The sequence below is a fragment of the Vidua chalybeata genome, chromosome 3 (assembly GCF_026979565.1).
Source record: "Vidua chalybeata isolate OUT-0048 chromosome 3, bVidCha1 merged haplotype, whole genome shotgun sequence".
Lineage (NCBI taxonomy): Eukaryota > Metazoa > Chordata > Aves > Passeriformes > Viduidae > Vidua > Vidua chalybeata.
In genome coordinates, this window is record NC_071532.1 from 26,493,076 (window position 1) to 26,506,897 (window position 13,822).

The 13,822-nt window shown below is 40.5% G+C and overlaps 1 protein-coding gene across 1 annotated transcript in view; it reads left to right on the plus strand.

Moving 5' to 3' along the window:
• KCNH1 (potassium voltage-gated channel subfamily H member 1) overlaps positions 1 to 13,822 on the plus strand; it is a 176,647-nt gene that overhangs the window by 51,201 nt on the left and 111,624 nt on the right. The gene's annotated exons all lie outside the window — the stretch shown is intronic.

A 13,822-nucleotide genomic window follows, 5' to 3' on the forward strand; every position in this document is an offset into this window, starting at 1 on the left:
TTTTACAGCAACACTGAAGTCACACACTGAGATTACGTGTGCAGTGCTAAGTCTGACGAAGGTTAGTGAAAAAAACTACCAAGACAAGCATTGTTGATCACACAGGGATTGGGATATTTTAGCGATAAAAATTGTTAATTTTGTTTTTCTAGCTTTTTCCTCTGCCAAGAGTCCCATCATCCTAATAAAACACCTGTAGGAGAAGGCAAATTTTTGTAAAACATGGATAAAATTTTGCAGTTTTCTCATGACAAGGTGCATTAGACACTGTAGTGGTGTAGCACAAAACAGGCTTCCAAACATATTTCCTGATGAAGGTGCCCATTTGATAGGAAATATCCTGATCTTTGGCTTATTGTTATGACCACGATACTAGCTAGAACAAGATCAGCTAGTATTAATCAGTATTATTATTTAGTGCTATGCTATGAATAATGATTAAGCACAGCCTTCAAAAAGTCATGGATGTACATGGGGCTCTTTTGGATTGTACCTGTTCCAAGCTCTTCATATGACAATGTGGCAGAAAGAAACTGAATTTATGCATAAATAATGTTGACTTAGATGAGCAGAAAGAAAATGATAACCTTTCTTTTTGTTTGTTTTATCCTCTGCTCATTTGAATAGCAATAAGTGCTGTATCAGAGGACTAGTGGCTTAAACAATACTGCAGCCAGCTAAGCTTACAGTCACGATTTCATTAGTAAGATCACCTTTGAAATTTTTACCTTATTTTTATTTCTCAAAGAAACTGACTTTTCTGGAAATGGTGATGGAGAAGGTGAATGTGTGAAAATGCCTTCAAGCCCCACTTTTTTTTGCATGGGCTGAATGTGAGGCTGCCCTGCAGAAAGTCAGGGCACAGTGCATGGCAGGGACTTGCCCTCCCACTGAAGGGTGCCAAAGAAGCTACAGCTCTGGGGGTCCTGAATCCATTCAGAGTCACAACACTGCCTTTGCACTCTCCCTCTGATTATTGGTATAGATGATCTTGGCTTCAGTTTGCTCCATGAGCTGTGCTCCATGGTTTGGTAGGGGCACTCAAGAGCTGCTTCCCTGGAAGCAGATGTTGGCATCAAGTAGAGGAAAAGGAAGAGTTTTCTTTTAGAAGTGTGAGTTCTTCCTGCTCAGAATTATTTTTAATCCAATGGATTAGACTGTGCAAAGTTCTTGTACCTCTGGGAAATGTTGGTCATGGCGTGTACACTGCCAGGTGGTGTGGTGGCTTTGCAAGGCTTTCAAGTCCTTGTTTCTAGCAACTTGGTTTCTAGTTTTGTTTTGGTTTAGTGGATCTGTATCTTGAATAGTTTCTGAAGAAGAAAGGTGTGAATAGCAGTGATACTTTCTTCTTTGATCTTGGATTGTTTTCTGTTGAGCCTCTGTTTCTGAAGAGGACTTGCTGTGTAAACAAGTGTTTTTAAGACATACATTGCTGTCTTTTCCACTGGCAAATTGACTGAAAGGTTTGTGCTACAGTCAGCACAGGCCTGTGGTGACATCCAAATGGGGTGTTTGTGCCAGAGAGGCTCAGAATATTAGAGTTATTTGAAAGCATAAGCAGTTCATAACTAGTGTCCTTCCATATGTCTTTAGTATGCTTATGCCCAGAGAGATGGAGTTAACACTGTAATTCCATCTTTCGTAAGACAAAATTGTGGTTTGCCCTGCTGCTCAGGGCAGCAGGATACGTCCCCTTCTGCTCTCTGCTGACTCCTTCTGTAAAGCTGATCCTGTGGCAGAATTTCATTTGTGTTGCATTAACTCTGTAGCCCCACTGACCAGTAGTAATAGTACTTTGCTGTGATATCAGAGAGCTGTTTAAAAAAGTAGGTAGGACCACTTCCATTTTCTCTTTTATTCAGGCTTTCATTATGGTAAATAATAAATCCAGGTAAGTTTTAATTAAAAATTTAGAAATACTTTAGTGAAGCTGTCCTGGACCAGTGGGAATTTTGGCTGAGTTGAATGCAAATGTTGACCCAGTAAAAAATTTAATGTATGTTGCTGGTAGGGGGAGTGGGTACATCATATTAACTGTGCACAGACACTGGGAAGGCATGGTTGAGGTGAATAAGCTGTGTGTGGGTATTGAGCCTGTGGGGCTGACTTTGTTGGTTGTGTTTACACTTGGGACAAAGTTTAAGAAAGAATAGCTTTGTCTCAGCAGCCCTGGTCTCTGCTTCAGGGCCTCCTTCTGCAGGGAGGTGTTCTTGTGTTCTCAAATGCAATGATGCACATGCTGTCCTGCTGACCTCATTGTGGCTGCAGTTTTCAGAGAGAAAGTGTTTTGCTGTTGGTTATTTTGATATGGGAAGGTGAAGCCCCTAATTAGATTTGTGGGGCCTGTGGCATACTCATAACCGCAGGGATGTTTTGTCACTTCGTCAGCTCCCCTGGAGGGGGTAGGTGAAAATTGCTTTTGATTCTTGACCTCAAATAGTGCACATCTGTTTGGGAAGATCAAGTTATTTTAAAATAGAGATGAAGTACCCAGTGGCTGCTATTAACAATTTCTGTTCTGTGGAAGCTTGTGTTTCTTATTACTGTGTAGCTGCTTTTCCTGAACATAGGGTGAATTGTAGTTTTGCAAAGCAAAATATCTTCACATCTCTGAACTGACCTGCATGGTTTTGCCTCTCTTTATTGAGTGTATGTGTGTGTATATATAGAGAGAAGGATGAGTTACTAGGGGAAGTAAAATCAATTAATTCCTCAGCTTAATTTTAAATGAAAAACATATTTGCTTATCCCTTTCCACAGATGGCCACTAAATTGCTAATTAATAGGGAAGATGTCTACAGACAGATCTTTCAGTGAGGCTGACATTACATAAAACCAGGCTTAAAACCACTGTCTGGGTCTGCAGAAAGACATATATTTTCCATTTTTAATACTTGAGGAAAAAAAAAAAAGGTGTTTCAATTTTTGTTTTTTTTCTCTATGGAGACATATGCCTTGAAATTACAGTCTTTATATATTTTTCTCAGTGATTCTGTCAGGTTGGTTTGGGTATTGTTTATTTTTCCTAAGCACTAGCAAAAATCAGAGGACTTTAATTTGCAGTTTTTGTATCCGGGCACTGTGTCAGCAATCCCCTTGCTATGCAGGTGGAGTAGGGATGATCAGTTTGAAAATACTTGGCATTCTTGACTTTTGACATAAAATAATACTGATGGATGCTTGCCTATTTGGATTTTGAGCAATGGAGCAAAATCCATCATTTTGGGAGCCTTTTGTTGATGTTTTCAGTTGCATTGAAAGATCCCAAGTTTTTGGTGTCTGTTGTTAGGTAGGAACTTACTGGAACTGATTTATTAAAGAAGTATGGATATTGATCTAGCACCAATATCCAACTGTGACGGACAAAAACTCTCCAGCAGTTTTAAAGTTAGAAAGTGTATGTTTATTGCGACGCCGGACAGCGTGCGGGATAGCTCCCAAATACACACTGCACCTTTCAAGTGATTACAGAGTCTTTTTATCCACACCAGAATTGAATACCCAAAATACAAATACATATTCATCATCTTGGTACATCCCATTCCTCGCTTTGTATGCTAATAATTTCAAAAGCTATTATGCATGTGTAGTTTGTTCCTTGAAATGGGTCGGTGGTCCCTTTCATGGGGAGGGGTCCCAAAATGAGGAAGTAAATGAAGTCTTCCTCATTTTGACCTTTCTACCTTTTCAATGCAAATATGACAAATAAACCTTGGTAGAACTCCCATTCCTTGTCTTCAATTGGTTTCAGAACAGAGGAGACCCACAATTGTCTTATGTTCCTAAAAGCTATTTGTCAGTTTCTGTATTCTTCATTATAAACCCAGCTAACTAAACATTGTGTTGACAAGCAATCAATTATTAGTTAACTACTAACTCTTAACTTCATCAAGGCCTACTTACAAAATCCCTTTATTTTAATTAACTCTAGTAAAGCTTATCTCTAACTAAAATCTTAGCTCCTCTAAAATCTCTAAATCTCTTAAAGTTTATGTTTCAGAACTACAGGGCTGGAGTCATTCAAAATAGGAAGGAAAAGGCACATGTCTGAATGCTAAACGAAATCATCAATTCCCTTGTGAAACACTACACTTAGACCAGATAGTGAGAGGGATCATGGAAAAAGACAAAAGTAGGAGTTAAAAGGTCAGATTCATGAACATGTATGCTTGCATACTGTGATGAATTGCCAGCCACTGAGTTGATTAATCAAAACAGTCCAGAAACCCAAGCCACTCCTCTTCTGCATGATGTAGTGTGCAACACAGGCATCATGCAGTCCTGCAGCACTTCAGCTGCTGTCTCTGATTAAGGCAGACACAGATCCCAGGAGAATGGAGTAGCTGTCTCAGCTTTGATCAGCTTTGTCTGTGAATAGTTTCTTGCTCATTAGACAAAAAATCCACCAAAACCAAACCAAACAAAAACACTCAAACGATCCAGAAATGAGAAAAACATTGGGTAGATGTGAAAACATGGGCAGTTTTGTTTACAGCACTCCTGCTGAAAGGAGTGTAGTTTGACCATCCTTGAGAGCTTTAAGAAAATCTTGGTGGCAGGTATCATGATGTACAGGTCAGTGTCAATTCTTCACAGCCGCACAGAGCATTGGTGTGCTTTGGTGACCTCCAGCAGGGTAAGAAGTGTTTAGTGGCTCTTTTGAACAAGGAAAGTGAGGAACTGATAAAGTAGACTATTGTTATCAAAACACCTGGACAAGTTATAGAGGCATGGCAGCATCATGTTTGATGATCCTCCTAAGGCATGATTTCCCCCTCATAAAGCAGGTCATCAGGTGAAAAGCAAATGGATGTGGCCATTTACTAAACATTTATCTAATGACAAGAGAAATTAATTTACCCCTAGAACCCCTTCTAGGTGGTTGGGGAATGTGTTGGAATCATTTTTGTTAGAAGCTGGTGGCCTGACACTAAAGGCCAGCCATGTGCCAAGTGTTAGTTATGTTTGCTGAGGGTATCATTAATGTGTGCAGCACAAAGGCCTAAGAGATTTTAAACCCAAAAACAACTTTCTCTGTGTTCATGGGTATTACCAGTACAGTTTTTTGGATTTGGGGACATGCTGGGAAAGGAAGAAGAAACCTTATCTTGCAAAAACTCTCTTGAATTCCTAGTCTTTGTCATATCCCTGGCAAGATGACAACAATCTCTCAGATATCACACACCCCTTGCAAGCTCCTGAAGCTGCAGATGGCATACTTTCTATAGGGCTGATAGTTTTGCATAAATTTTCATTCTCATCTATCTTAGCCAACAGCAACACTACACTATTAGTTAATTTAAAGGCCTGGATTTTAATTTTTTTAAAATTTATTTTAATAAGTATGGCTGGTCTTTGCAGTTCTGTTCATTTACCCCTCTGTGCTGTGCCTTATTACTTTTTATTTGATGCTAGTCATGATATTTGAAGAGATGGTGTGTTATTGCTATAATTGTTAAGCAACTATTTGGGACTTCTGAATGTTATTTTGCTTGGATGCTTTCTCCACTAGAATGAACCACCAAAAGTGTTGTGGATATATTTCTGTGCTACAGCAAGTTTCAGCAAAGTGATAAGACTGGCAGAAAAGTGGGTAGAGTTTCCTTGTAGGTTAGAGGGTTTAACTACTAGGGCAGGATTTGGTCTGGTTATCTCTAAAGGTGAAAATATCTCAAAGAATGTATAGAATGAGTAAAAACCAAGCAAATAGAAAAAGGCCCAACAAAAAGCCAACTCCAAAAATCAACAACAAAACCTCAAAGTCATTGTGATAAATAGAAATAAAACTGATAGACAAGGTTGTTTTTCGTTTTTTGGGTGTATAAACAATCCTTCAGACATCTGAGTCCTGAGGGATGCAATTTCCAGTGGAGCATGTCAGTATTTCTCATTGGTAAGCGTGGGGTGCACCAGGTCGTGGTGGCAGTTCCAGCCCCACTGATGAGCCTGCAGAGTTACATCACTGACATTCAGTGCAGACTGGCCATGGAGGAGAGATGCCATCAGTGCTGACAGGCTTCACAACACAGCAAAGTCAGAATTTAGCTCTTAAAAGCTGCCTCCTATTTGGATAAGGACATCCAGGACCTGCTTGTTTTTTTTCAGGATTGCTTGTACTGAAGCACAAGCCTGTTCCCCAGGACTCAGTATTGGAACCAGTCCTGTTTAATATCCTTTGGAATAATCTGGATGAGGGGGTCAAGTGTACCCTCAGCCAGTTTGCAGAGGACACCAAATTATGTGGCAGTGTGGATTTGCTGGAGGCCAGGAAGGCTCTGTAGAGGGATCTGTACAGACTGGATTGCTGTGCTGAGGCTAATGGTGAGGTTCAACAAGGTCCAGTGACAGGTCCTGGACTGGGGTCACAATAACCCCGTGCAGCTCTGCTGGCTTGGGGCAGAGAGACTGGAAAGCAGCCTAGTGGAAAAGGATGCAGGGGTGCTGGTAGAGCAGCTGAGCATGAGCCAGCATGTGCCTAGGTGGCCAAGGAGGCCAATGGCATTCTGGCTTGTATCAGAAATAGTGTGGCCAGCAGGACCAGCGCAGTGATTTCTCCCTCTGTACTGGGCACTGGTGAGGCCACACCTCAAATCCTGTGCTCAGTTCTGGGCCTCTCACTAAAAGAAAGACACTGAGGTGCTGGAGTGAGTCCAGAGAAGGGCAGCAGAGCTGGTAGAGGGACTGGAGCACAAGACTGCTGAGGAGCAGCTGAGGGAGCTGGGAGTGTTTGGCCTGGAAAAAAGGAGACTCAGGAGACCTTATCACTTTCCTCAATTCCCTGAAAGGAGGCTGTAGCCAGGTGGGGGTTGGTCTCTTCTCCCAGCTAACAAGTGACAGGATGAGAAGAAATAGCCTCAAGTTGCACCAGGGAAGACTTAGATTGGATATTAGTAAATATTTCTTCATGGGAAGCGTGTTCAGGTATTGGAATAGAGTGCCCAGTGGAGTGGTAGAGTCACCATCCTGGAGGTTCTTAAAAGACATGTAGATATGGCACTTGCGGACATGGTTTAGTGATGGACTTGGCAGTGCTGGGTTAAGGTTGGACTCAATGATCTTAAAGGTCTTTTCCAATTTGAATGAGTCTCTGGTTCTATGATAAAACACTGGCGTTAAAGCCGGAAAAAAAGCCTTTATGTGACAGCTATCAAAATAGTGAATTCCTACAAAAATTGTCTCCAAGCGAAGATGGACTCAAAGTTGCTTTTCAGGTTCACAACACAAGTGCTAATGATGTAATAAATCTGTCTTAGCTAATGACCATGGGCATATGAGGAATGGCCCATTCATAAGGGGTTAGTTCCTTCCTCACCCCAACACATTTCAAAGCAAGAAGAAAGAAATGATTTGCTGTCAGTATATTAGTATGGCAATACTTTGTTTCCTGGCCTGGCTTGGGGAAGCTTAAATTAATTCTCTGTGAGATGTTATTTCTTAGAATACAAAAATGAGTAACCAGTATTCCCTTTCTTGTTATTTAAAGTGTATATGGCCAGATTAAAGCTAGATTAAATTATTACTACTAATTTTTTGGCAAAATATAATTTGGAAAGGGCAATGGTAATGGCCTGTATAATTTTGGCTGTAGGGAAAAAGAACATAAATATTCCAGAGCTACATCACATACCCATGCTTTATGAATTGTCCCTTGATATGTTATCTTGCCATAATGACTGAAAATTTCAGGCTGTACTTCAGCCTAATAGAACTAAAGAATCACCCTACCTCAGAGTATACTAGAATTTAGTTGCTAGAATGGTCCTAGGATATAGTCTGTATCTCTATCAGTACTCTGCAAATCCCATCAGGACAGTTTCTGAAGTGAGATTTTTCTAAAAATTTCTAATTCTCAAGGTTTTTACAATCCATTTCTCTCCTGCAGAGTTAACATTGATCCCTAGGACATTGGACAACTTTTGAAAGAACTGTAAATGCAAATGGAGAAAAAATAGTTCTGTTTGACAGGAGAGAGGATGAAAGCTGTGAAGTGGTAATAGTTTAGTTTTTCCAGGATTTGAGGAGAGTTCACAGTACAGTAATGTTATAGATAATTGCCTTTTCTTTTTCTTTTACACAGTGTTTCTAAATTTTGTCTTTTAACTCTTTAATAGGAAGGAGAAGGATAAGGAAAATAAGTAGGTGTCCCAGCAATGGACATCTTTCTTTTTCACCTCATGTGTTTCATATCACGTGCAGGATTTTGCTTTCTTTAGACATTTCTAACATTACTTCCTATAAGTAGATTTAAAATACTGAAATATGCTGGCTCTATCAAACTTTAATCAGAATGTGCAACCAACTTATTTTAAAATCTAAAGGAACATGATTAACCCAAGTTAATTTGTGAGAGAAGAATGTGATGCATCCAGAGCATGGACTGAGAGAGCAGAGGAATATAAAAAGAAGAAAGAATATTTCAGGCAGGAACCAGGGGATAATTTACAAAATAAATATTTTGTTCCCTACAATAAAATGAAGACTCTGCAAGAGACACAGTGCTTTGCTATGCAGGACAGCAAACCTTGGGGTTCAGTTTACAAATTTATTCTTAGATTGCTGAATTACACAAGTGCAATCTAGAAGAGCATGGTTTGTCTGTCAGAACTATATTATGGATTTCCACTTGTGGAATTAGCTAAATATATGCAACATACAAAAAACTTGACAAATTTTTCATTGTTTCTGCATTCCTGGGAGGCCTTTCCTTAAGCAGCCAACTGTATTGCTGAAGGATGGCAATCCTGGACAAGGATTTGGTTCTTCACAAGTCCATTTCTGACTAAGGAAAATCCAATTAGATAGGCATGGGGGAAAATATAGTAAAAGAGTACATCCACCCATATGACACATTGTGCCACTTGTCACCAAATATGTGGAATATGATGGAAGTTCTGAAGCATCTTCTAAGCACTTTTCACTTCTGCATCAGCCTCCAAAAATTATATAGTTATTTTAATATCTACATTCTTCTGGACTCAAACAGGCCTGCTGCAGGTTACAAAGTGTTGGAGTGGAAATAGCTTGCCTAGCTGGAATGTGTGACTGGTTCATAGATCATGATATGACCTTAGCCACTTGAATAAGCAGTCTCATGACATCTTGAGAATGAATAAGGCTTAGTTGTGCTTACCAGATCAGTGAGTTTTAGTGCATTTGGCTGCTTTTATATTTTAAAGGAAGATTTGGCTGTTTATAAATGTGATAGGGAATGTTTTAGGGAAGACAAATGCTACTGTGGGTCATATGCAGTCTATTTCTTGGAGTTGAAAGCTCTGAAATACAGTAGATCTGAGCTTGAGTTGTTACCTGAAGACGTATCCTATCAAAAGCAGCAGCCTGTTGGAAGAAATTCTGATCTACTGAGAGAATATGGAATATATGTAAAAATATCACTATCTTTTATCCGCTGTGCAGCAACTCTTGCTGCTACTGGTGTGAAAAATGTGGAAGGAGACAAGTAGTATATTAATAGTTAGGTCCTATTGCCTGGAAGAAAAGTAGAAAAATTTATTCTTCTAACCAAAGGATTTTGGCAGCCAGTAGGTTCTAAAATCTCAAGTGTCTTACAGTAAAGAATGAAACAGTTGAGGTATGAAGGCCTGACTTTTCTGACTCACTTCAACATGAATTAGGTATGATTTTTTCCTTCTTTGAAATCAAACCAGTAACTGTACCACGTGGTGTGGAATTCAGATTTCTGGTGAGATGATAGGCAAACCTTGCCTTCCCCTGTCACCATCCCAAAAGCAAGTATGTGTTGGTTGGTGGGTGCAGGTGAGCAGGATGATTCGGGTTTGTGGTTTGGTACTTCTTCATTGTTTTTGCAAGGATCTTGCAGGACTTTCACTACTAAATAAGAGGGAACTGGAGATTGATAATATCTTTGAAGTGTAACAAGGCCAAATGGAAGGAGACAGAATTGGACTTAAGATAATTAATTTCTGCCTTTGAACTTGAATGAGGAATTTTTTTGCAAGTTATTTTCTGATAAAATTAAGATTTACTAGGAAAGTATGAAAAATAATATTGGAGGGTTTGGGTCATCCTGGTCCACAAAGGTCTTAAGCAGTCTCAGAGCTTCTAGAAACTTCATCAAGTGAATTCTGAAAACTGTAAGCTTATTTATTACAGTTGTATGACTTACTGACAGTTTGTACTTTTTGTACAAGTTTTGCAAAATACGAAGTAGCACACTTGCTCCAGTTTTGAACCAACACTATCCTAATGTTTCTGTCCAAAACCTTTCCCCTCTTTCATATTCAGAAGGCAAATCAGTGGAATTTCATCTCCTAATGGTCAGGCCTGCTGTGGCATTTTGTGTGTGTGGTCCTGGACAGTGTGCATCCTTTTGCATCAAACACACAGATCTGGCAGTGATTGGGTCTTGGAAATAACCCAGTATTCACTGAGACTAGTTCACAAAACTGCACCCTAAATCTCGTGTGGCCTATTTCCAGTTCTCTTTCCTAAAATGGACCACCATTTTTGTCTCACTTCTCTCTAGACCTTCATTTCTGGGCTTGTCACCACTCTGAGCTTTGCCATCCCACACTAGCAGCATCATCCTGCTTTTATTTTTTTTTTTCCCTCACAGAGAAAATTTTTTCCTCACAGAGAAAATTTAACAAGAAACAAGGAACCAGAAAATATATTCAATTTGATTTGTTCTGCCCCTTTGCTATTTGGGAGGGAAGTTGTTATAAATTGTAATTCCTTGAGCTTCTCATTCCTTAACCATTTGCTGAACTTTAAAATTCTTGTCAAGATTACTTCATTTAAATCCAGAGGGAGAGAGGGGAGAGGAAATTAAGGTGATTTCCTATATTGCAACAGTGCAAATAAGTTTTGATTGCTTGATTCACTTCTGTTTTGAATATTTTTGATTCTACTTATTTTTTCTTCATAAAAGCCTTTCTTTTCATGACCTAGAAAATTATAAAATCAATTTTATCAGGAACTAAGTATGCCAAAACTAAAGATTTTAGGAACTGTCTTTCTCACACTCCTTGCAAATGAGTTGACTGCAGGTTAGTAATGAGATGACAGCTACAGAATGTGTGAGGGGGGAAATGGGCATTTTTCTGGAAAGGAGCCTTATTCCACATTAAATTAGCAACCTCCTGTGAAAATCATAGAGGAATTACCAAACAGAGAAATCACTGTGAGCAAACCACTGTGCTGTGTAGGTGCTGCACAGACTGTGGGCACTGGGAAGGAAAGAGGACCTATCAGTGTGCTGCCTTTGGCCCATAAAGCTGTTCTGATCCACTCATGCAGTGAAAACAATGTCTAATAGTGCTCTGAACCTTCATGTATGTGGTAAACTGAAGTGACTGGAGGCTGTGCCAGGTGCTGTCTGGAAGAGACATTGCCATCCCATTGCTGGTGCCCTGTAGTGTGGCACAGGGGAGCTGAGGCCGTATCGAGGTGAGGTGTTAACTGTGCTGTTACCTTCCATGACCTATTTTCCCTTCTTTGCCATTCTTAGGTAATTAGACTCTGTGCAGGGAGGTAGGGAGGGACCTGCCTCACGTTCCAGATGCTCCTGTTGTTCCCCATGCTGCATGCATTGGTGTAGGTGTTTCCAAGAGGCACCTGATAACAGTGAACCACCTGTAGATGCTGGCTTGGTACTGCAATATGCCATCTGAACAAGAGGCAGCTTTCTGGAAAAAAAAGAAAAGGGGAGAGGCAGGTGAGTCAGATTTTTTTATTTCCCTCACTGATATAAGAGAAGACAGCACACTTGTTGTGAAAACCACAAGAGTCAAATCAAAACTTCTCCATGTATGTTCAGAAGTACCTGTGAGGCAGAGATCTCTGTGACATTGCCAGGCACCTTCTGGGGAGTGACTCGAAGCTGCCAAGTAGATGGATGCTCCTGTTTTCCAGTGGTGGCATCAGAAGGTCCTTTCAGGCCAGTACAGCTGACTGTCTGCTTTTTTGGGCTTCTGCTGGTCAGTTCCCAAGTGCACTGACAGGTGTGAGATGGAAGAATGTAGGTTACTGTGATTCCCTTGCTTCCTTTGGTGTTATGATGAGGTGTGTGTGGGTGAGCAAAAGGGAGAACAGGTGTTGAGAGAGAGAAATAGAACTTGAAGTTGAAACTAAAGTTTCTCCTTTTCCTTTACAAACTCTTAAACTTCCTTTTTGACTGCTCTCCAAAAAAACCCAGAAACTAATATGGTGCATGTTTAAAATAGCTGTTTCTTCATGCTGGTTACAGACCGGTAGCCCAAAAGATGGGCAGTGTTTCTCTTCTTTGGCCCTTGTGGCTGAAAGAGTGTGGTTTGAAGTGTGATGATGCATTAAAGCAGACAAAGACTTGAACAGGGAATTTGAGAGAGTTATTTATGTGAGGAAAAATGCATGCTGGGGCATGAGGTAAGTATGGCCAGTTGACTGTGCTGATTTTATCAGGTTTGATATTGTACTGTACAAAGTGCATGAGATTCAGATTGTGATTATGCCAACATAGAAGATCTCTCCTTTCATGAGGGTGCAGTTCAGGTCCAGAATGGAGCTATCTTTTATTCATATGCAGCCTCCAATAATACAGAAGACTGGAGGGAAGACTACTGTTTTTTGGGACCATTGTGTTGTATCATTGGGCAGCCATACAGAAGAAAATGCTCTGAGTCATTGCCAGTTCGGATTGAAATGGAAAATATGATACAGCAGGCAACTATATGCAAAAAAGTATGAATGGCTCGGTACATGGAGTTCTGGTACAACTGCAAGGGTCCAAAGCAGAATGAAATGGGCAGTTCAACAGTGAAATGCTGGGGTAGATAAGGCATACAAAAACTGAGGAAGGTGACAGCCTGAGAGCAACCACATTTCTCAAGCTGTTTGCCTTCAGTTGGGAAGGACAACAGTGTGCTGTGAAGCTTGTCTTCTCCTCTTGCTTTGGGGGACTAGCTGTGGTAGAACTGGTCAGGAACAGAACTAACGTTCTAGCCTTGCACACTCTGCCCAAACAGGTGTGAATGTTGAATCAGTGCTGATGACACAAATACCACCCTTGTGGCAGTAGTTACGTGTTTTCCTTCCTACAGCTGTTCTGTAACCAACATCATGGCTGTACTCACTCTCCAGAGATTTAATATGAGACAAGGTCAGGAGGGGAGAGCAGTGGGGAAGAATTCTGGGAAAGCAGCTGCATGTGAATGAGAAAGATTTCCTGTAAGCTTTTGATGTTGGTTATTGCCCCCTGTTGGGGGCAGGATCTGTGGGCCCACACTTTAAGGTAACACTGGAGATGGCTGAAGAATTTGATTAATTTTGGGTAAATGGGCAGTGAAACAAGCTGCTTCACAGAAGAAGGCAATATGGGTTGAAGAACTTAAATCTGAGACTGCTATGTTTATACATGTGTGTGTGCTGCTAGTGCTGCTTTTTCCTCCTTTAGTTGCTGTCTCTAGCCTTAAACCTGCCAGAGAATATGTCTTTTTACGTTTAAGAGAAGAGTATCTGGTTTTGTACCATTTTCTATGCAGTGATGCACAAAACGGTTGATACACAGTAAGGTTTGCCTGAGGCCAACACAGCCAAATTTCCTGCTGGTTGCTAATGGGAAAGTTTGTCCTTCAGCAGCTACACAGCAGTACTTCTGTTCTAGCAGTTTTGGAAGACTTTACCATCAGTTGCCAGCTACCTGGTGAACCAGTGCTCTCCTGTAAAGCAGAGCTGCTTTCCCAAACAACCTGCTCTTTAAAATGCCCATTGGTTGTTGGTCATTTTAAATGCCACAGGATTTCTTGCTTCTCTCAGTTCAACAGGCTGTAGATTCATCTGAAGTGAAAAAAAAAAAAAAAAAAGC